Raw genomic sequence first — 24,563 nt, forward strand, 5'->3', positions numbered from 1 at the left:
AAAATGAGGGTATGTTTCTTCTATCATGATCAGTTTTGTAAAATTTTGCAAAATTTTGTTAAATTTCGTAAAATGTTGTTTTTGCACTGTCACACCTAAATTCAAATTTAAACTTATATAAGTATTGATTTACGTTTTAGGACGCTTTTTTCTGTGCATGTTTTCTTAAAGTTATCTAGCAGTTAATAGAAAGTGTCACATTGGATATTGTTTTTACTCTTTGTGGACCTGAGGGGGTTAATACTTACTGCCTCCTGGTCCTATAAAGAGTTAGAGTATAGACATGGACGTCAGTCTATGAGTAAGCGCACCTGAAGGCGCGAAACATGTTAGACTTTTAGTCTCCTTACTGCCTGTCTGCATGTGTTGTTGTTTTTACTTGGAACTTCAATAAAGCATCACATATGTTTTTTTATATTTCACGGATTGAAGTAGTGCCTGCCTATTTTTTCCTATTTTTTCCTTTCGTGATAATTGGTCATTTGTTTGGGTAAAAGAGCTGTTTAACTTAGGGCAATGCCCTACAAAAGCCCCTTTAAGAGCTATTAGTAGTTTCACGGATTGAAGTAGTGCCTGCCTATTTTTTCCTTTCGTGTATACATTTGCGGTTTGATCCACCGCTACTGGCTACGGCACTCCAGGTGTACAGGTGCACTATTCCCTTCAATTATTCAGGGATTTCCGGCTCAGCATAATTTGTCAAGGTTGTGGTTCACTTCACGCTGAAATGACCAATTATCCCCTAACAGTAAAACCCCCATCCACCAAACCGAGGACCGCCGCCGTTGAGGATCGCCACTGAGGATCCACGCATTGGGGAAGCCAGCTCTGCACCTCCGCTCCGCGTTGCCTTCGCTCCGGATGAAGATAGAAGATGATGGAGCCGCCTGGAAGAAGACCTTCTCCGCCAAACTTCAGGAACGGTGAGTACCTATTTGGGGCTTAGTTTTAGGATTTTTTTTTATTGTTAGTTTTTTTAAGATTAGGGATTTAATGGGTCTGGAAAAGAGCTGATTGCCCTTTTAAGGGCAGTAAAAGAGCTGAATGCCTTTTTACTTTTAAGGATATTGTCCATACAAATGCCCCTTTAGGGGCAATGGGTAGTTTAGGTTTTTATAGTGGTAGTCTTTTTTATTTTGGGGGGTTTGGTGGGTGGGGTTTTTTTACTGTTAGGGGGGAATTAGTATTTTTTAAATGTAAAAGAGCTGTTTAATTTAGAGCAATGACCTACAAAAGGCCCTTTTAAGGGCTATGGTAGTTTAGTTTAGAATAGGGGTGTTTTTATTTTGGGGGGGATTTTTTATTTTCATAGGGATTAGGTTAAAAAAATTTACTTTTGTTTATTTTGTTCTGTAATTTTAGAATTTTTTATTTTTTGTAAATTTAGATTATTTTTTTGTAATTTAATGTTAGGTTTTATTATTTTAAGTGTAACTTAATATTAGGGTTAATTTAGGGGGTGTTAGGTTTGGAGGCTTAGTAATTAAATTAGTTATGTGTTTTGTGCGGGGGTTGGCGGTTTAGGAGTTAATAGATTAATTAGGTTTATTGCGGTGTGGGGGTTTGTCGGTTTAGGGGTTAATAGGTTAATAAGGTTTATTGCGATGTTGGGGTTTGTCGGTTTATGGGTTAATAGGTTAATTAGGTTTATTGCGATGTGGGGGGGTTTGACGATTTAGGGGTTAATATTTTAATTATGTTATTTGCGGATTAGGGGTTAATTACTTTATTATTTTGTGATACTTCGTGCGGGAGGTTAGCTTTTTTTTTCTTATACTTCGTGTGGGCGGTTAGGTTTTTTTTTATTATTTCCTGCGGGTGGTTAGGGTTTTTTTATTTATTTCTTGCGGGCGGTTACGTGGTTTTTTTCGTTATTTTGTGCGGGCGGTTGCATGTTTTAGTTTTTTAAGGCTTTGGGTTTGCCTACTCTGCATCCAGGTGGATTCCGAAAATGGCAGGGTGGTGAAAGAATCCACCGCTGCCTCCAGGTGGATTCTTTTGGCTGCACGCGCAGCCAACATTCTTTTGGCTACCTCGCGCAGCCAACATTCCTTTGAGGATGCGTGCGAAAACATAATTTATGCTTACCTGATAAATTTATTTCTCTTGTAGTGTGTTCAGTCAACGGGTCATCCATTACTTATGGGATATATTCTCCTTCCCAACAGGAAGTTGCAAGAGGATCACCCAAGCAGAGCTGCTATATAGCTCCTCCCCTCACATGTCATATCCAGTCATTCGACCGAAACAAGACGAGAAAGGAGAAACTATAAGGTGCAGTGGTGACTGGAGTTATAATTTTAAAATTTAGAACCTGCCTGAAAAAGACAGGGCGGGCCGTGGACTGAACACACTACAAGAGAAATAAATTTATCAGGTAAGCATAAATTATGTTTTCTATTGTTAAGTGTGTTCAGTCCACGGGTCATCCATTACTTATGGGATACCAATACCAAAGCTAAGTACACGGATGATTTGAGGGACAAGGCAGGAACATTAAACAGAAGGAACCACTGCCTGTAGAACCTTTCTCCCAAAACCAGCCTCCGAAGAAGCGAAAGTGTCAAATTTGGAAAATTTGGAAAAAGTATGAAGTGAAGACCAAGTTGCAGCCTTGCAAATCTGTTCAACAGAGGCCTCATTCTTAAAGGCCCAGGTGGAAGCCACAGCTCTGGTGGAATGAGCTGTAATTCTTTCAGGAGGCTGCTGTCCAGCAGTCTCATAGGCTAAACGTATTATGCTACGAAGCCAAAAAGAGAGAGAGGTAGCCAAAGCCTTTTGACCTCTCCTCTGTCCAGAGTAAACGACAAACAGAGAAGTTTGTCTAAAATCTTTAGTTGCCTGTAAGTAGAACTTCAGAGCACGGACCACGTCTAGATTATGCAAAAGACGTTCCTTCTTTGAAGAAGGATTAGGACATAATGATGGAACAACAATCTCTTGATTGATATTCCTGTTAGAAACAACCTTAGGTAAGAACCCAGGTTTAGTACGCAGAACTACCTTGTCTGAATGAAAGATCAGATAAGGAGAATCACAATGTAAGGCAGATAACTCAGAGACTCTTCGAGCCAAGGAAATAGCCATCAAAAACAAAACTATCCAAGATAAAAGCTTAATATCAATGGAATGAAGGGGTTCAAACGGAACACCCTGAAGAACTTTAAGAACCAAGTTTAAGCTCCACGGAGGAGCAACAGCTTTAAACACAGGCTTAATTCTAGCCAAAGCCTGACAAAAGGCCTGGACGTCTGGATGCTCTGCCAGACGTTTGTGTAAAAGAATAGACAGAGCTGAAATCTGTCCCTTTAGCGAACTAGCGGATAAACCCTTTTCTAAACCCTCTTGTAGAAAAGCTAATATCCTAGGAATCCTAACCTTACTCCATGAGTAACTCTTGGATTCGCACCAATATAAATATTTACGCCATATCTTATGGTAAATTTTTCTTGTCACAGGTTTCCGAGCCTGTATTAATGTATCAATAACCAAATCCGAAAACCCACGCTTTGATAGAATCAAGCGTTCAATTTCCAGGCAGTCAGTCTCAGAGAAATTAGTTTGGATGGTTGAAAGGACCCTGAATTAGAAGGTCCTGCCTCAGAGGAAGAGACCATGGTGGACAGGACGACATGTCCACTAGGTCTGCATACCAGGTCCTGCGTGACCACGCAGGCGCTATCAGAATTACAGATGCCCTCTCCTGTTTGATCCTGGCAATCAGTCGAGGTAGCAACGGAAATGGTGGAAACACATAAGCTATGCTGAAAACCCAAGGGGCTGCTAATGCATCTACCAGCACCGCTCCCGGGTCCCTGGACCTGGATCCGTAACAAGGAAGCTTCGCGTTCTGGCGAGATGCCATGAGATCCAGATCCGGTTTGCCCCAACGACGAATCAGTTGAGCAAATACCTCCGGATGAAGTTCCCACTCTCCCGGATGAAAAGTCTGGCGACTTAGGAAATCTGCCTCCCAGTTCTCTACGCCTGGGATGTGAATCGCTGACAGGTGGCAAGAGTGAGACTCTGCACAGCGAATTATCTTCGAGACTTCCAACATCGCTAGGGAACTCCTGGTTCCCCCTTGATGATTGATGTAAGCCACAGTCGTGATATTGTCCGACTGAAATCTGATGAACCTCAGCTTTGCTAACTGAGGCCAAGCTAGAAGAGCATTGAATATTGCTCTTAATTCTAGAATGTTTATTGGGAGGAGTTTCTCCTCCTGAGTCCACGATCCCTGAGCCTTCAGGGAATTCCAGACTGCTCCCCAGCCTAGAAGGCTGGCATCCGTTGTTACAATCGTCCAATCTGGCCTGCGAAAGGTCATTCCTTTGGACAGATGAACCGGTGACAACCACCAGAGAAGCGAATCTCTGGTCTCCTGGTCCAGATTTAGCAAAGGGGACAGATCTGAGTAATCCCTGTTCCATTGACTGAGCATGCATAGTTGCAGCGGTCTGAGATGCAAGCGCGCAAATGGCACTATGTCCATTGCCGCGACCATTAAGCCGATTACCTCCATGCACTGAGCTACTGATGGGCTTGGAACGGAATGAAGGACACGGCAAGCATTGAGAATCTTTGATAACCTGGACTCCGTCAGGTAAATCTTCATCTCTACAGAATCTATAAGAGTCCCTAGAAAAGGAACCCTTGTGAGTGGTAACAGAGAACTCTTTTCCACGTTCACTTTCCACCCATGCGACCTCAGAAATGCTAATACTATCTCTGTATGAGACTTTGCATTCTGTAAACTTGACGCTTGTATCAGAATGTCGTCTAGGTACGGAGCCACCGCTATGCCTCGTGGTCTCAGTACCGCCAGAAGGGAGCCCAGAACCTTCGTAAAAATTCTCGGGGCCGTGGCTAACCCGAAGGGAAGAGCCACAAATTGGTAATGCCTGTCTAGAAAGGCAAACCTCAGGTACCGATAATGATCTTTGTGAATCGGTATATGAAGGTAAGCATCCTTTAAGTCCACCGTGGTCATATATTGACCCTCTTGGATCATGGGTAGGATGGTTCGAATGGTTTCCATCTTGAACGATGGTACCCTTAGGAATTTGTTTAAGATCTTTAAGTCCAAGATTGGTCTGAAGGTTCCCTCTTTTTTGGGAACCACAAATAGATTTGAGTAAAATCCTTGTCCCTGTTCCGATCGCGGAACTGAGTGGATCACCCCCATGATTAAGAGGTCTTGTACACATTGTAGAAATGCCTCTCTCTTTACTAGGTTTGACGATAACCTCGAAAGATGGAACCTCCCTTGTGGAGGAGAGGTTTTGAAGTCCAGAAGGTATCCCTGAGATATAATCTTTAACGTCCAGGGATCCTGCACATCTCTTGCCCAAGCCTGGGCAAAGAGAGAAAGTCTGCCCCCCACTAAATCTGTCTCTGGATAGGGGGCCCTGACTTCATGCTGTCTTAGGGGCGGGAGTAGGCTTTCTGGCCTGCTTGCCCTTGTTCCATGACTGGTTGCCTTTCCAACCTTGTCTGTAACGAGCAGTAGTTCCTTCCTGTTTTGGAGCGGAGGAAGTCGATGCTGCTCCTGCCTTGAAGTTACGAAAGGCACGAAAATTAGACTGTTTGGCCTTTGGTTTGGCCCTGTCCAGAGGAAGGGCGTGGCCCTTACCTCCCGTAATGTCAGCAATAATTTCCTTCAAGCCGGGCCCGAATAAGGTCTGCCCTTTGAAAGGAATGTTAAGTAGTTTAGACTTGGAAGTTACATCCGCTGACCAGGATTTAAGCCAGAGCGCTCAGCGCGCCTGTATGGCAAATCCGGAATTTTTAGCCGTAAGTTTGGTTAGATGTACTACGGCATCTGAAACAAACGCATTAGCTTGCTTAAGGGTTCTAACTTTGCTCAAGGCCTCATCTAACGGCTCTGTGCGAATCGCCTCTTCCAGAGACTCAAACCAGAATGCCGCTGCAGCCGTGACAGGCGCAATGCATGCAAGAGGCTGCAATATAAAACCCTGTTGAACAAACATTTTCTTAAGATAACCCTCTAATTTTTTATCCATTGGATCTGAGAAAGCACAGCTATCCTCCACCGGGATAGTGGTACGCTTGGCTAACGTAGAAACTGCTCCCTCCACCTTAGGGACCGTCTGCCATAAGTCTCGTGTGGTGGCGTCTATAGGGAACATTTTTCTAAATATCGGGGGAGGGGAAAAAGGCACACCGGGTCTATCCCACTCCTTACTTATAATTTCTGTAAGTCTTTTTGGTATAGGAAAAACGTCAGTACACACCGGTACCGCATAGTATCTATCCAACCTACACAATTTCTCTGGAATTGCCACCATGTCGCAATCATTCAGAGCCGCTAATACCTCCCCTAGTAACACACGGAGGTTCTCAAGCTTAAATTTAAAATTCAAAATTTCTGAATCCGGTCTCCCCGGATCAGAACCGTCACCGACAGAATGAAGTTCACCGTCCTCATGTTCTGCAAATTGTGACGCAGTATCAGACATGGCTCTCGTGTCATCAGCGCGCTCTGTCCTTAACCCAGAGCTATCGCGTTTGCCCCTTAATTCGGGCATATTATATAATACTTCTTTCATAACATTAGCCATATCATGTAAAGTGATTTGTAAGGGCCTAGATGTACTAGGTGTTTCAATCCTACGCATCTCCCGAGCGGGAGACGCAGGTACTGACACGTGAGGAGAGTTAGGCGGCATAACTTCCCCCTCGTTGTCTGGTGATAGCTTCTTTATCGGTACAGATTGACTTTTATTCAAAGCAATATCAATACAATTGGTACACATCGTTCTATTCGGCTCCACATTGGCTTTTGAACATGATGAACAAACAGTTTCCTCTGAATCAGACATGTTTAAAACAGACTTAGTAATGAAACTAACAAGCTTGGAAATCACTTCAATAAGTTTACAAGCAATATAAAAAACGCTGCAGCGTTTCAAAAATACAGATATAATTAAACAATTCTTAACAAGAAGTGTATTATTAGCAGAGGATTGCACCCATTAGCAAAAGGATGATTAACCCCTCAATACCCAAAACGGATAAAACAGATATCAATTAAGATTTAACGCTTTTAATCACAGTCAGCACACTGTCACAGATCTGCTGTGACTGATTACCTCCCTCACAAATGAAATTTGCAGACCCCTGAGCTCTCTAGAGACGTCCTGGATCAAGGAGGAAGAAGCAGAAAGACTGTGCAATAATTTTAACTGCGCAACAAGGCGCTAAAACAAGGGCCCTCCCACTCCAATCACAACAGTGGGAGCCCTGATATAATGGTTTCCATGCAGAAAAATATGTTAGCCATGTGGAATAAAATCATGCCCAAAGCGATTTATCACCAAAGTACCTCACAAAAACTAATAACATGCCAGTAAACGTTTTATTAAAAACAACATTTGTCAATGTCATGCAAAGCTATCACTAAGCCTGCTACCAGTCGCTACCACTGCAGAGAAGGCTTAAGTATTATTTCAGTGTTAACAGTATTTTCTCAGTCAAATTCTAGTCCCTAGAATATAACTCGACTGCGCATACATTTATCAGCCTGATACCAGTTGCTACTACTGCATTTAAGGCTGTACTTACATCATATGGTAACAGCAGTATTTTCTTAGTTAATTCCATTCCCAGAAAATAAAGTACTGCACATACCTCATTTGCGGAGGACCCCGCATGCTATTCCCAGTTTCTGAAGTTACCCCACTCCTCAGAATGTCGAGAACAGCCAGTGGATCTTAGTTACGCCTGCTAAGATCATAGATAAAAAATGCAGGCAGTTTCTTCTTCCAAATACTGCCTGAGATAGAAAAACAGCACACTCCGGTGCCATTTAAAATAACAAACTTTTGATTGAAGAATAGTTAAGTAAAAACTCCAGCTCCTCTCGCGACCTCCTTCATTGTTGAGGGTTGCAAGAGAATGACTGGATATGACATGTGAGGGGAGGAGCTATATAGCAGCTCTGCTTGGGTGATCCTCTTGCAACTTCCTGTTGGGAAGGAGAATATATCCCATAAGTAATGGATGACCCGTGGACTGAACACACTTAACAAGAGAAACTGGCGACACCAACGGACGCGTTACAAACGCGATTATAGTATAGATATGTGTATATATGTATTTACAGACATATATACTGTACACATATAAACACATAAATACATATGTACACATATATACAGTGCATATATACTGTAAGTGCATTGGAGCCCTTTGCAGTCAAGTAGATGGAAACATGAAAAAGCATATTTACTGGTAATATTTATAATTCTAAAGTTCTGCACATAGTAGAATATTTTCTAAGTATTTCTACTTTGATATTTCTGTATATATCTATACCTATAATCATGTAAAAAATATATATATATATATATATATATATATATATATATATAAATATATATGTATAAATATATTTTGTACAAAAAAAATCAGATTTATGTAGAAATATTTATTTATGAATAAATAGAACATATTCTGTTATGTGAAGAACATTGGATATTGAAATATTCATATTTTCAGTTCGGTTTTGCTCAAGAAAGGTTTTTTTGCTCCATTGACTTTTATGCAGGAATACATGAATGTGTATGTGATATTCTAATTTCGTATTTTTGCGCTTGTCAGGTTAACGTGCAAACAGTTTACTTTCAACTCATAATATGAGCGAAACCCGGCTTACTTCTAGCGCAATTCGAGCGGGAGTGTTAATTAGCGATATACTCTAATCTGGCCCTAAATATTATATTATTGCTAAGAAAGTTAAAATTAGTCCTGAAATTATTTCAGAATTGCTTATAATTTTCCATGATAAATATTGGGGTTAATACATGCCTTGTCTCAAGAACACAATACTTTGTATACAGAATACTTGAATACTTGCTGTACTAATTAATATAAAATATAGTAATGTAATTATAATCATGCATCTATATTCCTTTTTTTTTTCTTTTTCCAAATGTCTCATCTCTCTCCATTTCTCTATACAGCCCTGTCTCTCCCACTCTATTCATCTTTCTCCCTCTCTCCATCCATCTTTCTTAATTTCTTTGTCTGTGTTTCACCTCCTCAAAACGCTCTTGTTTTGGTTTCCATAGCAACAAAGCGTCCGCCACTGGGCTCAAACAGGACTACAATTGTCTGTATATGGGTGAGCTTTTAAGACTCCCCTAAAATTACAGAAACTACACAAAAAGGGCAGTAGCTTAAAGCACAAAAGACAGTGTGTGTATGTGAGAGAGACAGAGAGACAGATTCAGTAGCAAAGGAAGGAACACAAAATCAGTAAGTAAGCAAGAGCATATTGATATTAAGGGACAGATAAATTACAGATATAAAAATCATTTTGTATCTATTCCAATTAATTACAAGATTGGGGAAGGGTCAGTGACAGATAGCAAATTCCCTCTTGCATATTGCAGACCCAATAACTGAAGATGGGGGATTATTTATGGAGGATAAATAATAATTATAATATTTAGACAATACTGCAATACCACTAGTATATATGCACACACTCAAACTCCATGATCATGTCCCATACTATACCACAATGTACTATTAATATACAGCTAGCACATCTCTATAATTCTGCTAATACCTCACTCCACTAAGACCTCTACTAGAACTACAGTCCCTTATACTTGTACCAGTATAGCTCCTCCTAAACTCCAGCTGCTTGCACTGTATTCTTCTGATGCACTGTACTCCCTTATACCTTTGCAAACAATGTTCCCCATTACACCTCACCAATCACTACACTCTCTTAAAAGATTACAATCTTTCTGCCTCTTTAAAATGTGCTACTTTTGAACATCCCTATTCCTGCCTTATATTTCTCTGCTCAACACATTTACATTAACTGTGCTATCCCATAAAGCCCTGTTAACTCTTTACCTCTCATAACTTCTTTTTTTTAAAAGTATCCAGTTTACTTTTATTATCAGATGTGCTTTGTTCTCATGCTATTCTTTGTTGAAGAGATATCTTCACAGTGCTTGCACGTGAGTGATAAGGGGTTTATCTCAGGGGTTTGCACTTGTTGGGTTTACCTCAGGTTTTATGAGTTGAAAATAAACGTTATTGCTTCAGCGCAATCATGATTTACGCAACAATAATTACCGCGCCCTCAGAACTCTGGTTAACTGTTTTTTTGAAACAATAAAGTTGCTCAAAACATATAAAAAATAAATTTCAAAGTACAGTTACATTCAAAATAATACCATCTAATAACATTATTTTTTTTAAAAAAATTGAACACTAAAGTGCTCAAAATAGGAGGTCTCAGGTGTTGGGGGGAAAAAAGGCAGGCAAAGGACTTTAAGATAGACATACATACAGGGATAGGCAAGGTGTCCATACACGGACACTGGCGTCCGTGATTAGCCCTTGCGGTGTCCGCCACAACCTTAGTATATCTTTTCTTTCTGATTAAATAATAGGAATTAAAAAAAAAATATGTAGTGTGAACAAAGTTAGTGGCTTGTCAAGAGACTACTAGCGATATTGGGTGATAAGTTATACTAAAGCCTGAGTGAAATACTGGATGTGTATTTGCATCAGTATAATAACACCCAGCTCTATACAAAGACACAGTAGTGACACTGGCACATGTGTATAGCCAGACAAGGACTGGTTATAGGGTCAGTGGTATCTGCATCAGTATAATAACACCCAGCACTATATGACACAGTAGTGACACTGGCACATGTGTATAGCCAGACAAGGGCTGGTTATAGGGTCAGTGGTATCTGCATCAGTATAATAACACCCAGCACTATATGACACAGTAGTGACAATGGCACATGGCAATAGCCAGAGCAGGGCTGGTTATAGGATCAGTGGTATCTGCATCTGTATAATAACACCCAGCACTATACGGACACTGGCACATGCGTATAGCTAGAGGAGGGCTGGTTATAGGGTCAGTGGTATCTGCATCAGTATAACACCCAGCGCTGTATAATGAGACAGTAGTGACACTGGCACATGGGTATAGCCAGAGGAGGACTGGTTATAGAATCAGGGGTATCTGCATCAGTATAATAACACCCAGCGCTGTATAATGACACAGTAGTGACACTGGCACATGGGTATAGCCAGAGGAGGGCTGGTTATAGGGTAAGTGGTATCTGCATCAGTATAATAACACCCAGTGCTATATAATGACACAGTAGTGACACTGGCACATGGGTATAGCCAGATGAGGGCTGGTTATAGGATCAGTGGTATCTGCATCAGTATAATAACACCCAGTGCTGTATAATGACACAGTAGTGACACTGGCACATGGGTATAGCCAGACAAGGACTGGTTATAGGGTCAGTGGTATCTGCATCAGTATAATAACACCCAGCACTATATAATGACACAGTAGTGACACTGGCACATGGGTATAGCCAGAGGAGTGCTGATTATAGGATCAGTGGTATCTGCATCAGTATAATAACACCCAGCACTATATAATGACACAGTAGTGACAATGGCACATGGGTATAGCCAGAGGAGGGCTGGTTATAGGATCAGTGGTATCTGCATCAGTATAATAACACCCAGCGCTGTATAATGACACAGTAGTGACACTGGCACATGGATATAGCCAGAGGAGGGCTGGTTATAGGGTCAGTGGTATCTGCATCAGTATAATAACACCCAGCACTATATAATGACACAGTAGTGACAATGGCACATGGGTATAGCCAGAGGAGGGCTGGTTATAGGATCAGTGGTATCTGCATCAGTATAATAAAACCCAGCGCTGTATAATGACACAGTAGTGACACTGGCACATGGGTAAAGTCAGAGGAGGGCTGGTTATAGGATCTGTGGTATCTGCATCAGTATAATAACACCCAGCACTATATAATGACACAGTAGTGACACTGGCACATGGGTTTAGCCAGAGGAGGGCTGGTTATAGGATCAGTGGTATCTGCATCAGTATAATAACACCCAGCACTATATAATGACACAGTAGTGACACTGGCACATGGGTAAAGTCAGAGGAGGGCTGGTTATAGGATCTGTGGTATCTGCATCAGTATAACACCCAGCACTATACAAAGAGACACATATAAACACATAAAACATAATTTATGTAAGAACTTTTATTCTAACGATATTCTAATGGCGAAATTTCAGGGCACTGCTGGTCCTGAGCGGAAACTGTAGTGAAGGGTTGGTAGCAAGTAAAAAATGACATTGTCTAATAAATTAGAGCATGTAATTTTTCAATTATTATTGCCTTTTAAATAGACATAAAACCAGATCAGAGTATACAGTTTTAAAAACGTTTCAAATTACTTCTATTTTTTAACTGTTTTCGCTCGTGTGCCCTCCCTACGAGCACAAAAAGCCAAAGTTAGGATATCACTAATGGCGGATTAGGGGTTAATAGTTTAAATAGGTAGATTGCGTTGTGGGGTGATGGCGGATTAGGGGTTAATAGTTTAATTAGATAGATTGCATTGTGGGGGAATGGCGGTTTAGAGGTTAATACATTTTATTGTTAGTTGTGATGTGTGGGAATGGCGGTTTAGAGGTTAATAACTTTTATTATTAGTTGTGATGTGGGGAAGATGGCGGATAGAGGGGTTTTGACGTGTCGGTTTATTTTTGGGAGGCGGGTTAGATTTCAATGGGAAAAAGGTCTCAAAAAGCACCTTTTTCCTAATTTCACACCTAGTTGAGCTGGGTGTAATTTTTGTGAATGTAGCGACAGCCTCTGACAGTGTATTAACGGTTTGCACGGTCATTGGAAACCTGGTATTATTTATAGATTAGCGGCTTCTGATACTTTCTATGGGATACGAAAATGTTTTTGGCAGCCGGAGTCCGGTTGCCGAAATTCAGTTGTAACGGGCCGTTGGAAACAGTCGGTGAATGATTTTGCTTCCGACAGCATATTTTCATGGCAATGTGTAGATTAGTTTTTTTAGTTAGGATTTTTTATTTTGGGGGGCTTGTAATGATAGGCGGTACTTTGTATTTTTGGTAAAAAAGTTGTTAAACTTAGGGGTGATGCCCTACAAAAGGCCCTTTTAAGTAGGCTGACCATATTGCCGCTTTAAAAAGGGACACATATGAAAAATACATATGTCAGGGTTCTTATACAAAACATTTCTTTAAACAGCCCTAAAAACAGCCCTGACATATGTATTTTTCATATGTGTCCCTTTTTAAAGTGGCAATATGGTCACCCTACTTTTAAGGGCTATTGGTAGTTTATTCATAGATTAGGGGGGTTGTTATTTTGGGGGTGGCTTTTTTTATTTTAAACAGTGTATTAGATTAGGAATATCTTATTTATTTTGGATAATTTTGTTTTTTATTTTCTGTAATGTTAGAGTTTGTTATTTTGTGTAATATTAGAGGGGTTGTTTTTTTTTTTAAATGTTAGTTTTTTGTTTGTTTTTTTGTAGTGTTAGGATTTTTTAGGTTTTTTATTTTTGGTATCTTTTATTTTTTTTAAATAGTAATGTTAGGTTTATTTATAGGTTAAAAGGAACATTAAACCACAAAATTTTCTTTTATGATTCAGATAGAGAATACAATTTTAAACACCATTCCAATTTACTTCTATTACCTACGGCTAGATTTAGAGTTTTGCGGCCAAAGGGGTGCGTTAGCTATGCGTTTTTTTTTTTCCCCCACACCTTTTAAATAACGCTGGTATTGAGAGTTCTCTGAAGGGCTGCGTTGGGCTCCAAAAAGGGAGCGTACAGGCATATTTACCGCCACTTCAACTCTCAATACCAGCGTTGCTTACGGTAGCGGCTAGCTGGAAAAACGTGCTCGTGCACGATTCCCCCATAGGAAACAATGGGGCAGTTTGGGATGAAAAAAACCCTAACACCTGCAAAAAAGCAGAGTTAAGCTCCCAACGCAGCCCCATTGTTTCCTATGGGGAAACACTTTCTAAGTCTGCACCTAACACCCTAACATGTACCCCGAGTCTAAACACCCCTAACCTTACACTTATTAACCCCTAATCTGCCGCCCCCGCTATCGCTGACCCCTGCATTTTATTATTAACCCCTAATCTGCCGCTCCGTACACCGCCGCAACCTACATTATCCCTATGTACCCCTAATCTGCTGCCCCTAACATCGCCGACACCTATATTATATTTATTAACCCCTAATCTGCCCCCCCCCAACGTCGCCGCTACATTACCTACACTTATTAACCCCTAATCTGCCGACCGGACCTCGCCGCCACTATAATAAATGTATTAACCCCTAAACCGCCGCACTCCCGCCTCGCAAACCCTATAATAAATTGTATTAACCCCTAATCTGCACTCCCTAAAATCAGCGACACCTAACTTCAAGTATTAACCCCTAATCTGCTGACCGGACCTCGCCGCTACTCTAATAAATGTATTAACCCCTAAAGCTAAGTCTAACCCTAACACCCCCCTAAGTTAAATATAATTTTTATCTAACGAAATAAATTAAATATTATTAACTTAAGTATTCCTATTTAAAACTAAATACTTACCTGTGGTGCAGGAGAAAAAGTTTATAAAAATGTTCAACAAGAAAAAGACTAAAAAGCAATTCCTGTCCAGCACCAACTAATACCTCAAAATGTATGGATGAACTTCCTAGGTCTAATAAACCTCAACATGCCAATAAGAAAAGAGAACTAATGTTAATACATTTAAATTCACTGCTAACAAGGGGGAGCATATATAAAGCATTTATTGGAGCGACCACAAGGCATTAAATATCACAAATATTGCAACTCCTCATCATAGTGCACTATGAATCCCCAAATTAATTAAAAGTTATAATTAGAGAGCTCTCAAACCAATAATTAAAGTAATAAAGCAAAAAGTTCCTGTTGAAATTCACAGAAATATATCACGATTTCCAGCACTACAAAGAAGAAGTTCAATTCAGTATTGAAATATACAGTTACCCACGTATGGGTACAAAGTGGATAGTCAGAGTATGTCAGGATAAATGATGTGAAGCAGCTACTACCCTTTACTTGAGCAACTGCACAAAATCCTGTGCACTGGTAGTCATAGCTGTATTGTAAATGGCAATCCCACTATTAGACACTCTTGAACATCCGCCATAGCGGTAAATACTTGCGATTCTTGAAGGAGTCCCACTATCTCGGTTCAACACCTCCTGGGTACACCTGTTTGTTCCCGTTGACATCTACAATCAACTCGTGTAAGCTCCAGGGTGTTCGTCCTCTAGTATTCGCCTCCTCTATTCAATGGTTCATTAGGGATTTTGTAAAGTACGCCACCTGACCTTTCCTCAGAAAGCATCCACTGCTAATAGCGTCTGCCTGGGTTCCTCCAGCAAACACAAATTGCCAGCTACGCACGTTTCACCCCTTAGGCTCTGGGTCTTCTTCCGGCTCCAATAAAGATCACATGACTGTGAATAGCTAGAATCTCTTTTAAAGACAAGGACGCAGAGGAAAACTCCTCCCATTTTGAAGCCTTTGAAAATAGTTACAAATGTTTGGGGCAAAATGGTAACATATATGTAACGATAAAGATTTTTGTTACTTATATTTGAAAAGGAAATTTATGCTTACCTGATAAATTAATTTCTTTTACAATATGACGAGTCCACGGATTTTATCCTTACTTATGGGATTAGGCCTCCTAGTCAGCAGGAGGAGGCAAAGAGCACCACAGCAGAGCTGTATATATAGCTCCTCCCACTCCAGTCATTCGACCGAAGTTAGGAAGAGAAAGGAAAAGTCAAGATGCAGAGGTGACTGAAGTTTAACAAAAATAAAGACCTGTCTTAGAAAATGACAGGGTGGGCCGTGGAATCGTCATATGGTAAAAGAAATAAATGTATCAGGTAAGCATAAATTTCCTTTTCTTTTACAAGATATGACGAGTCCACGGATTTCATCCTTACTTATGGGATACAATACCAAATCTATAGGACACGGATGAAAGGGAGGGACAAGACAGGAACCTAAACAGAAGGCACCACTGCTTGAAGAACCTTTCTCCCAAAAACAGCCTCGGACGAGGCAAAAGTATAAAATTTGTAAAATTTGGAAAAAAGTGTGATGAGACGACCAAGTTGCAGCCTTGCAAATCTGTTCAACAAAAGCATCGTTTTTAAATGCCCAGGAGGAAGCTACAGCCCTAGTAGAATGAGTCATTATTCTTTCAGGAGGCTGCTGTCCAGCAGTCTCATATGCCAAACAGATGATACTCTTCAGCCAAAAAGAAAGAGAGGTAGCCGTAGCTTTCTGGCCCCTACGTTTTCCAGAAAAAACAACAAATAATGAAGATGATTGACGAAAATCTTTAGTCGCCTGCAAGTATAACTTCAGGGCACGGACCACGTCCAAGTTATGTAACAGACGCTCCTTCTTAGAAGAAGGCTTAGGACACAAGGAAGGAACAACAATTTCCTGATTAATATTCTTATTAGAAACAACCTTAGGAAGGAAACCAGGATTGGTACGTAACGCCACCTTATCAGAATGGAAAATAAGATAAGGAGAATCACATTGCAAAGCTGAAAGCTCAGAAACTCTGCAAGAAGAAGAAATAGCAACCAAAAATAAAACTTTCCAAGATAACAACTTAATATCTATGGAATGCATGGGTTCAAACGGAACCCCTTGAAGAACATTAAGAACTAAATTCAAACTCCAAGGAGGAGCAATTGGTCTAAACACAGGCTTGATTCTAGTCCGAGCCTGACAAAAAGATTGAACGTCTGGAACATCTGCCAGACGCTTGTGTAGTAAAATAGACAAAGCAGAAATCTGTCCCTTTAAGGAACTTGCTGACAATCCTTTCTCCAATCCTTCTTGGAGAAAAGATAAAATCCTGGGAATCCTAACCCTACTCCATGAGTAGCCCTTGGATTCACACCAAAAAAGATATTTACGCCATATCTTATGGTAAATTTTTCTAGTAACCGGCTTGCGTGCCTGAATAAAGGTATCAATGACTGCATCAGAGAACCCCCGCTTAGATAAAATCAAGCGTTCAATCTCCAAGCAGTCAGCTGCAGAGAAATTAGATTCGGATGATGGAAGGGTCCCTGAATGAGAAGGTCCTGCCTCAATGGAAGCTTCCACGGTGGCAGAGAGGACATGTCCACCAGATCGGCATACCAAGTCCTGCGAGGCCATGCAGGAGCGATTAGAATCACCGAAGCCCATTTTATTTCTCCAGAAGCTTCCCATTGCCGGCTTTCTTATCTCCTTTCAGTCCCCAAGATGATGGTACTCATGCTCAGTCAGAACGTAATAGTGCACTATGAATCCCCAAATTAATTAAAAGTTATAATTAGAGAGCTCTCAAACCAATAATTAAAGTAATAAAGCAAAAAGTTCCTGTTGAAATTCACAGAAATTCACAGAATTGCCGGCTTTCTTATCTCCTTTCAGTCCCCAAGATGATGGTACTCATGCTTAGTCAGAACGTAAAACGAGAATCTGGAAGGAAGGTCCAGAGGGGAAATATTAATGCTGCAAAGACTATAGCAGACATCATTCGAACATGTTTGGGACCAAGGGCTATGATGAAGATGCTTCTAGATCCAATGGGTGGAAATGTGATGACCAATGATGGAAATGCAATTCTCAGAGAGATTCAGGTGCAGCATCCAGCAGCTAAATCTATGATTGAAATCAGCCGTACTCAGGACGAGGAAGTGGGAGATGGGACCACATCTGTCATCATTCTGGCTGGTGAGATGTTGGCTGTAGCAGAGCAGTTTTTGGAGCAGCAGATACACCCAACTGTTATCATTAGTGCATATCGCAAGGCCCTGTATGACATGGTTGCTTCTCTGAAAGAAATCAGCTCTCCTGTTGATGTTAATGATAAAGAACTGATGCTGAAGATTATTAACAGTGCTGTAAACACAAAGGCAATTAAAAGATGGGCAGACATGGCCTGCAACATTGCTCTCGATGCTGTGAAAACTGTTCATTTTGAAGAGAATGGCAGAAAGGAGATTGATATTAAGAAGTATGCTAAAGTAGAAAAGATTCCTGGGGGAATAATTGAAGACTCCTGTGTCCTTCGCGGCGTTATATTGAATAAAGACATTACTCACTTGAAGATGCGTAGGGTGATCAAGAACCCTCGTATCATTCTCTTAGACTGCTCTCTAGACTATAAAATAGGAGAAAGCCAGACAGAAATTGAAATCACACAGGAAGAGGATTTTGCCCGCATCCTTCCGATGGAAGAGGATTACATCCAGCAGATCTGTGAGGATATTGTCAGACTTAAACCAGACCTTGTTATCACAGAGAAAGGAATCTCTGATTTTGCTCAGCATTACTTGGTTTGGTTATGGCTAATATTTCCGCTATTCGCAGGGTCTGTAAGACTGACAACAACAGGATTGCCAGGGCCTGTGGAGCTCGTATTGCCAGCCATACGGATGAGCTGCAGGATGAAGATGTGGGTACTGGAGCAGGGCTTTTTGAAATCAAGAAGATAGGCAATGAATATTTCACATATATCACACAATGCAAGGATCCCAAAGTCTGTACTATTGTTCTCCGTGGGGCCAGCAAGGAGATACTGGCAGAAGTAGAGCGCAATCTCCAAGATGCTATACAGGTGTGCCGAAATGTGATGATTGGCCCTTACCTTGTGCCAGGAGGTGGAGCATCTGAGATGTGTGTGGCTCATGCGCTTACAGAAAAGTCAAAAGCCATGACTGGTGTAGAGCAGTGGCCGTATCGTGCTGTGGCGCAGGCTCTCGAGGTCATTCCCAGGACTCTCATTCAGAATTGTGGAGTCAGCACCATCCATGCGCTGACTTCTTTGAGGGCAAAACACACCCAAGAAGGCTGTCAAAGCTAGGGTGTTGATGGTGAGACCGGTGTATTAGTATACATGAAGGAGCTGGGCATTTGTGAGCCATTGGCTGTGAAACTGCAGACTTACAAAACCGCAGTGGAGACTGCAATTTTCTTGCTCCGTATAGATGATATTGTATCTGGCCACAAGAAAAAGGGTGACGACCAGGGCAGGCGTACTCCAGGAGAACCCCAAGAATGAGTTGTACCAGCCTAAGCATGTTGTATAGAACCAAGCGGGAAACAGACTTCAGCACTTGAACAGCCGTTATAAAAGCCGTTGGAGATTCCATTCTGCCCTCTTCCATTATATTAGGATCTTACAGATGGAAACTCTTTGTATTTATTATCGTCTGAGGATAGGGGAGAATGAATGTAAAGGCAGGAGAAGTGATGTTATGCTCTTGACTGAGCCTCGGTTATATGTTCTGCTTTCTTTCTGACAACAAAAACATTGTTTGGAAAAAAAAAAAAGAATCACCAAAGCCCTCTCCTGTTTGATCCGTGCAATCACTCAGGGAAGGAGAGCAAACGGTGGAAACACATAAGCTAGGATGAACGACCAAGGCACTGCCAGGGCATCTATCAGTTCGGCCTGAGGATCCCTTGACCTGGATCCGTATCTCGGGAGCTTGGCATTCTAACGAGACGCCATCAGATCCAATTCCGGTCTGCCCCACCTGAGAATCAGGGTGGCAAAGACCTCCAGATGGAGTTCCCATTTCCCCGGATGAAACTTCTGTCTGCTCAAATAATCTGCCTCCCAGTTGTCCACTCCTGGGATGTATATTGCTGACAGATAACAAGAGTAAGCCTCAGCCCACCAAATTATCTTGGATACTTCTGTCATCGCTAAGGAACTCCTTGTTCCTCCCTGATGATTGATGTAAGCCACAGTCGTGATGTTGTCCGACTGAAATCGGATGAATTTTGCCGAAACCGAGGCCAAGCCTGAGGCGCATGAAATATTGCTCTCAATTCCAGAATATTGATTGGAAGTAGAGACTCCGACCGAGTCCACATACCCTGAGCTTTCATGGAATTCCAGACTGCACCCCATCCTAGTAGACTGGCGTCCGTTATCACTATCACCCATGAAGGTCTGCGGAAGCACGTCCCTTGGGACAGATGATCCGGCGACAACCACCAAAGAAGAGTCCCTTGTCTCCTGATCCAGATCTATCTGGGGAGACAAATCTGCATAATCTCCATTCCACTGTCTGAGCATGCTCAGTTGTAGAGGTCTGAGATGAAAATGAGCAAACAAAATGATGTCCATTGCCGCCACCATCAATCCAATTACCTCCATGTACTGAGCCACTGATGGCCGAGGATTGGACTGAAGGGTTCGGCATGTATTCAGAATCTATAACCTTCTGACTTCCGTCAAGAAAATATTCATGGATACAGAATCTATTAGAGTTCCCAGGAAGGGGACCCTTGTCTGTGGAATTAGTGAACTCTTTTCCAGATTCACCTTCCACCCAGGAGTCCTTAGAAAGGACAGAACCATGTCGGTATGAGACTTTGTCCGTTAGTAAGACAACACCTGTATTAGAATATCATCCAGATAAGGTGCCACTGCAATGCCCGCGGTCTGAAAACCGCTAGCAAAGACCCTAGAACCTTTGTGAAGATCCTGGGTGCCATGGCCAGCCCGAAGGGAAGAGCCACGAACTGAAAATGTTTGTCCAGGAAGGCAAACCTTAGGAACTGCCCTGGTGATGATCTCTGTGGATAGGAATATGAAGATATGCATCCTTTAAGTCCACGGTAGTCATATATTGACCCTCCTGGATCAATGGAAGAATTGTCCGAATAGTCTCCATCTTGAAGAATGGAACTCTGAGAAACTTGTTTAGACTTTTGAGGTCTAAAATGGGTCGGAACGTTCCCTCTTTTTTGGGAACCACGAAAAGTTTTGAGTAAAACCCCTGCCCCTGTTCCTGTATTGGGACGGGACAAATTACTCCCATAGTGGAGAGGTCTTTTACACAACGTAAGAACACCTCTCTTTTTATCTGGTCTACAGACAACCGTGAAAGAAGAAACCTTCCCCTTGGGAAGGAATTTTTGAACTCCAGCTGATATCCCTGAGACACGATCTCCAGTGTCCAGGGATCCTGAACATCTCTTATCCAAGCCTGGACAAAGAGAGAGAGTCTGCCCCCAACTAGATCCGGCCCCGGATCGGGGGCCGTCCCTTCATGCTGTCTTGGGCTTCTTGGATTGTTTACCCTTGTTCCAAGCCTGGTTAGGTCTCCAGATGGCTTTGGCCTGAGAAAAGTTCCTGTCCTGCTTAGCAGCAGAGGAAGGGGGGACTCCCTTGAAATTACGAAAGGAATGAAAATTACTCTGTCATCTCCTTTGCTTAGATGTCTTGTCCTGAGGGAGTAGATGACCCTTACCTCCCGTAATATCCTAAATGATTTCTTTCAGATCAGGACCGAATAGTGTCTTTCCCTTAAAGGGAATAGCCAAAAGCTTGGATTTAGAGGACACATCCGCAGACCAAGACTTTAACCATAAGGCTCTACGAGCCAAAATGGAAAATCCAGCAATCTTAGCTGCCAATTTGGCGATCTGAAATGCGGTATCTGTGACGAAAGAATTAGCCAGCTTAAGGGCCTTAATTCTGTCCATTATTTCCTCTAAAGAAGTCTCAGTTTTAAGAGACTCCTCCAAGGCCTCAAACCAAAAGGCGGCTGCAGTTGTGACTGGTACAATACAGGCCGTCGGTTGTAATAAATAACCCTGGTGAACAAAAAGCTTCTTTAGAAGACCCTCTAACTTTTTATTGATAGGTTCTTTAAAAGGACAACTGTCCTCAATAGGGATAGTCATACGTTTAGCCAGGGTAGAAATAGCACCCTCCGCCTTAGGGATCGTCTGCCAGGAGTCCCGAATGGTGTCAGCTATAGGGTACATCTTCTTAAAAATAGGGGAAGGTGAAAAAGGTATACCTGGTCTTTCCCATTCCCTCGTAACAATTTCCATCATTCTCTTAGGAACCGGAAAAACATCAGAGTAAGAAGGAATTTCTAAGTATTTGACCATCTTACACAATTTCTCTGGAAGTACCACAATAGTCACAGTCGTCCAGAGTCAACAAGACCTCCCGCAGCAACAGGCGGAGATGTTCAAGTTTAAATCTAAAGGACGTGACATTCGAATCTGTGTGAGGCAATGCACTCGCTGAGTCAGACAGTTCCCCCTCAGAGAGAATCTCCCTACCCCCCAATTCAGAACCCTGGGAGGGTACATCAGAGATAGCCATCAAAGCATCAGAAGTAGCAGGCACCATATGGGTTTCTGTCCTGCTGCGTTTGCCTTATAACACTGGCAACTTAGATAACACTTCTGTGAGAGTAGATGACATAACTGCAGCCATATCCTGCAAGGTGAAAGAAGCAGACGCCGATGAAGAACATGGCGTTGCTTGAGCGGGCGTTAAAGTCTGTGACGCTAGGGGAGAAAGTTGCAACATACCCTAAATCTGTGTAAAAAATATTTTTTCTTTACATTGTAAGGCTCTTTCAAAACAAGTATCACAAAGTGTGACAGGTGGTTCCACAATGGCATCTAAACACATAGGACATGTATTTTGCTCAATGTCCTCCATTGTAACAGATGCAAAGTACCAATGTGATCAGTCTACTGGTAACAGAAAATGTAGTAATTATAATGTACTGTGTCTTTGAATTTTGCCAACGCTTATAATTATGCGCAAAAAGAAATTAAGCATTTAAAATAATTTAGCAATCAGGTGCGATCAATGAATAATTCGCACAACTCACATGGGGCCCCCTTTTAGAAGCACACCTAGCCCACAGTCACCCCACCACAGCTCCGCTGTGGCTCCTACCTGCCTTCGTCTGACCACCGTTAGTTTCCTACTAGCGTGCCTAAGACTGCTTATGAATAGGGAGATAAGCGGACTTAGGAGCAGCACGCATTCACTGATCACAGCACTCATACACCGGAATTCTTTAACAACTGCATGATGAACGCGCGAAACTCAAGTCCCGCCCTTCATGGGCGGAAGCAAGTACGTAGAGCCCGGGAAAGAAAAATATTGTTTTTAACACTAGTACCGAAATACTTAAGTAAAAAAAACACTGACATCTCGCCTAACAGTCTATTCCCCAGCGTCAGCCCAAAAATAAACAAGTTATGCCCGCTCCATACTCATTTGAGCACTATATCACACCACCCAGCGCTCATGGCTAAATTTTGAAAACCGGACTGTCTGGGGGAAATAATAATGTGTATGTTGTCCACTTTATTAACACATGACATCCACATATATGCATATGGATACCCTTACCAAGGCCCATAAACCGCAGTGATAAAAGCACAGTCTGTTCTGAGTATCTGCTTCCAAGCCCCAGAATAAAAAAGACTGCACTTACCTTCATGCTGAGGAAACCGCATGAAATACCCACAGTGTCAAGAGGTCCACTCTTCCTCCTGAGGTCCTGTGAATCGTGAAAGGGCTTAGGCAAATTCCAGGCAGTACCAACAAGGGAGGTGCAGTGAGACTAAAATCCCACAAGTTCCCAAGCATAATTGGATCCAGAAACTGCCCGGCAGAAAAATAGCACACTTTGGCACCATTTAAAAATAAAAAACTCTTGATTGAAGAATCTAAACTAACACCTCACTTTACCTCTTCCTATCACTAACACAAGCAAAGAGAATGACTGGAGTGGGAGGGAAGGGAGGAGCTATTATATACAGCTCTGCTGTGGTGCTCTTTGCCTCCTCCTGCTGACCAGGAGGCGTAATCCCATAAGTAAGGATGAAATCTGTGGACTCGTCATATCTTGTAAAAGAAATACTATATTACATTATGTTCAATAATTGAAATACTTTCAGATTTTACATTGATAATACTATGTTATTTAATTCGCTCCCCCTTGTCGCATTGTGAATGATTTTTAGCAGGCAATAATACTGCAATCACTAAGAAAACTTAGGAATATTATTACGATCCTAAAGATCATATATACTGTCTCTGTTGTATTAATCATAATAGATAGGCAGTTTTTTTGAAAACCTGTTTTGTTAAAATTTAATAATAATGAATTAATACTTGTCAATTTATTGACATAAACTGTTTTTAATGTAAAGAACCACTTGACACGTGTTACTCCACTTCTCATAATCTCCACCATCATTGATTATACTCAAAGAGGATTTTACATTTCTGTTAGACTACACTCAGATAGTTCATTCACGCAGAAAAAGTAAATTTATGCTTACCTGATAAATTAATTTCTTTTATGATATGATGAGTCCACGGATTTCATCCTTACTTGTGGGATATTAACCTCCTGCTAACAGGAAGTGGCAAAGAGCACCACAGCAGAGCTGTATATATAGCCCCTCTCATCCCCTCCCCCCTCAGTCATTTGGCCGAAGGTATAGGAAGAGAAAAGGAAAGGCTAAAAGGTGCAGAGGTGACTGAAGTTTACAAAAAAATATAAAGAAAAACTGTCTTAAAAAGAACAGGGTGGGCCGTGGACTCGTCATATCATATAAGAAAATAATTTATCAGGTAAGCATAAATTTACTTTTCTTTTACAAAGATATGACGAGTCCACGGATTTCATCCTTACTTGTGGGAAACCAATACCAAAGCAATAGGAAACGGATGAAAAGGGAGGGACAAGACAGGAACCTAAACAGAAGGAACCACTGCTTGAAGAACCTTTCTCCCAAAAATAGCCTCAGAA

The 24,563-nt window shown here is 41.6% G+C and overlaps 1 protein-coding gene and 1 pseudogene across 2 annotated transcripts in view; one reads left to right on the top strand and one right to left on the bottom strand.

Moving 5' to 3' along the window:
- Nucleotides 1-24,563, bottom strand: part of KIF21B (kinesin family member 21B) — a 513,509-nt gene that overhangs the window by 461,102 nt on the left and 27,844 nt on the right. The window lies entirely within an intron of this gene.
- LOC128653547 (T-complex protein 1 subunit gamma-like) lies at nucleotides 17,414-19,302 on the top strand (annotated as a pseudogene).

This window comes from Bombina bombina, chromosome 3 (genome assembly GCF_027579735.1).
Source record: "Bombina bombina isolate aBomBom1 chromosome 3, aBomBom1.pri, whole genome shotgun sequence".
Classification (NCBI taxonomy): domain Eukaryota; kingdom Metazoa; phylum Chordata; class Amphibia; order Anura; family Bombinatoridae; genus Bombina; species Bombina bombina.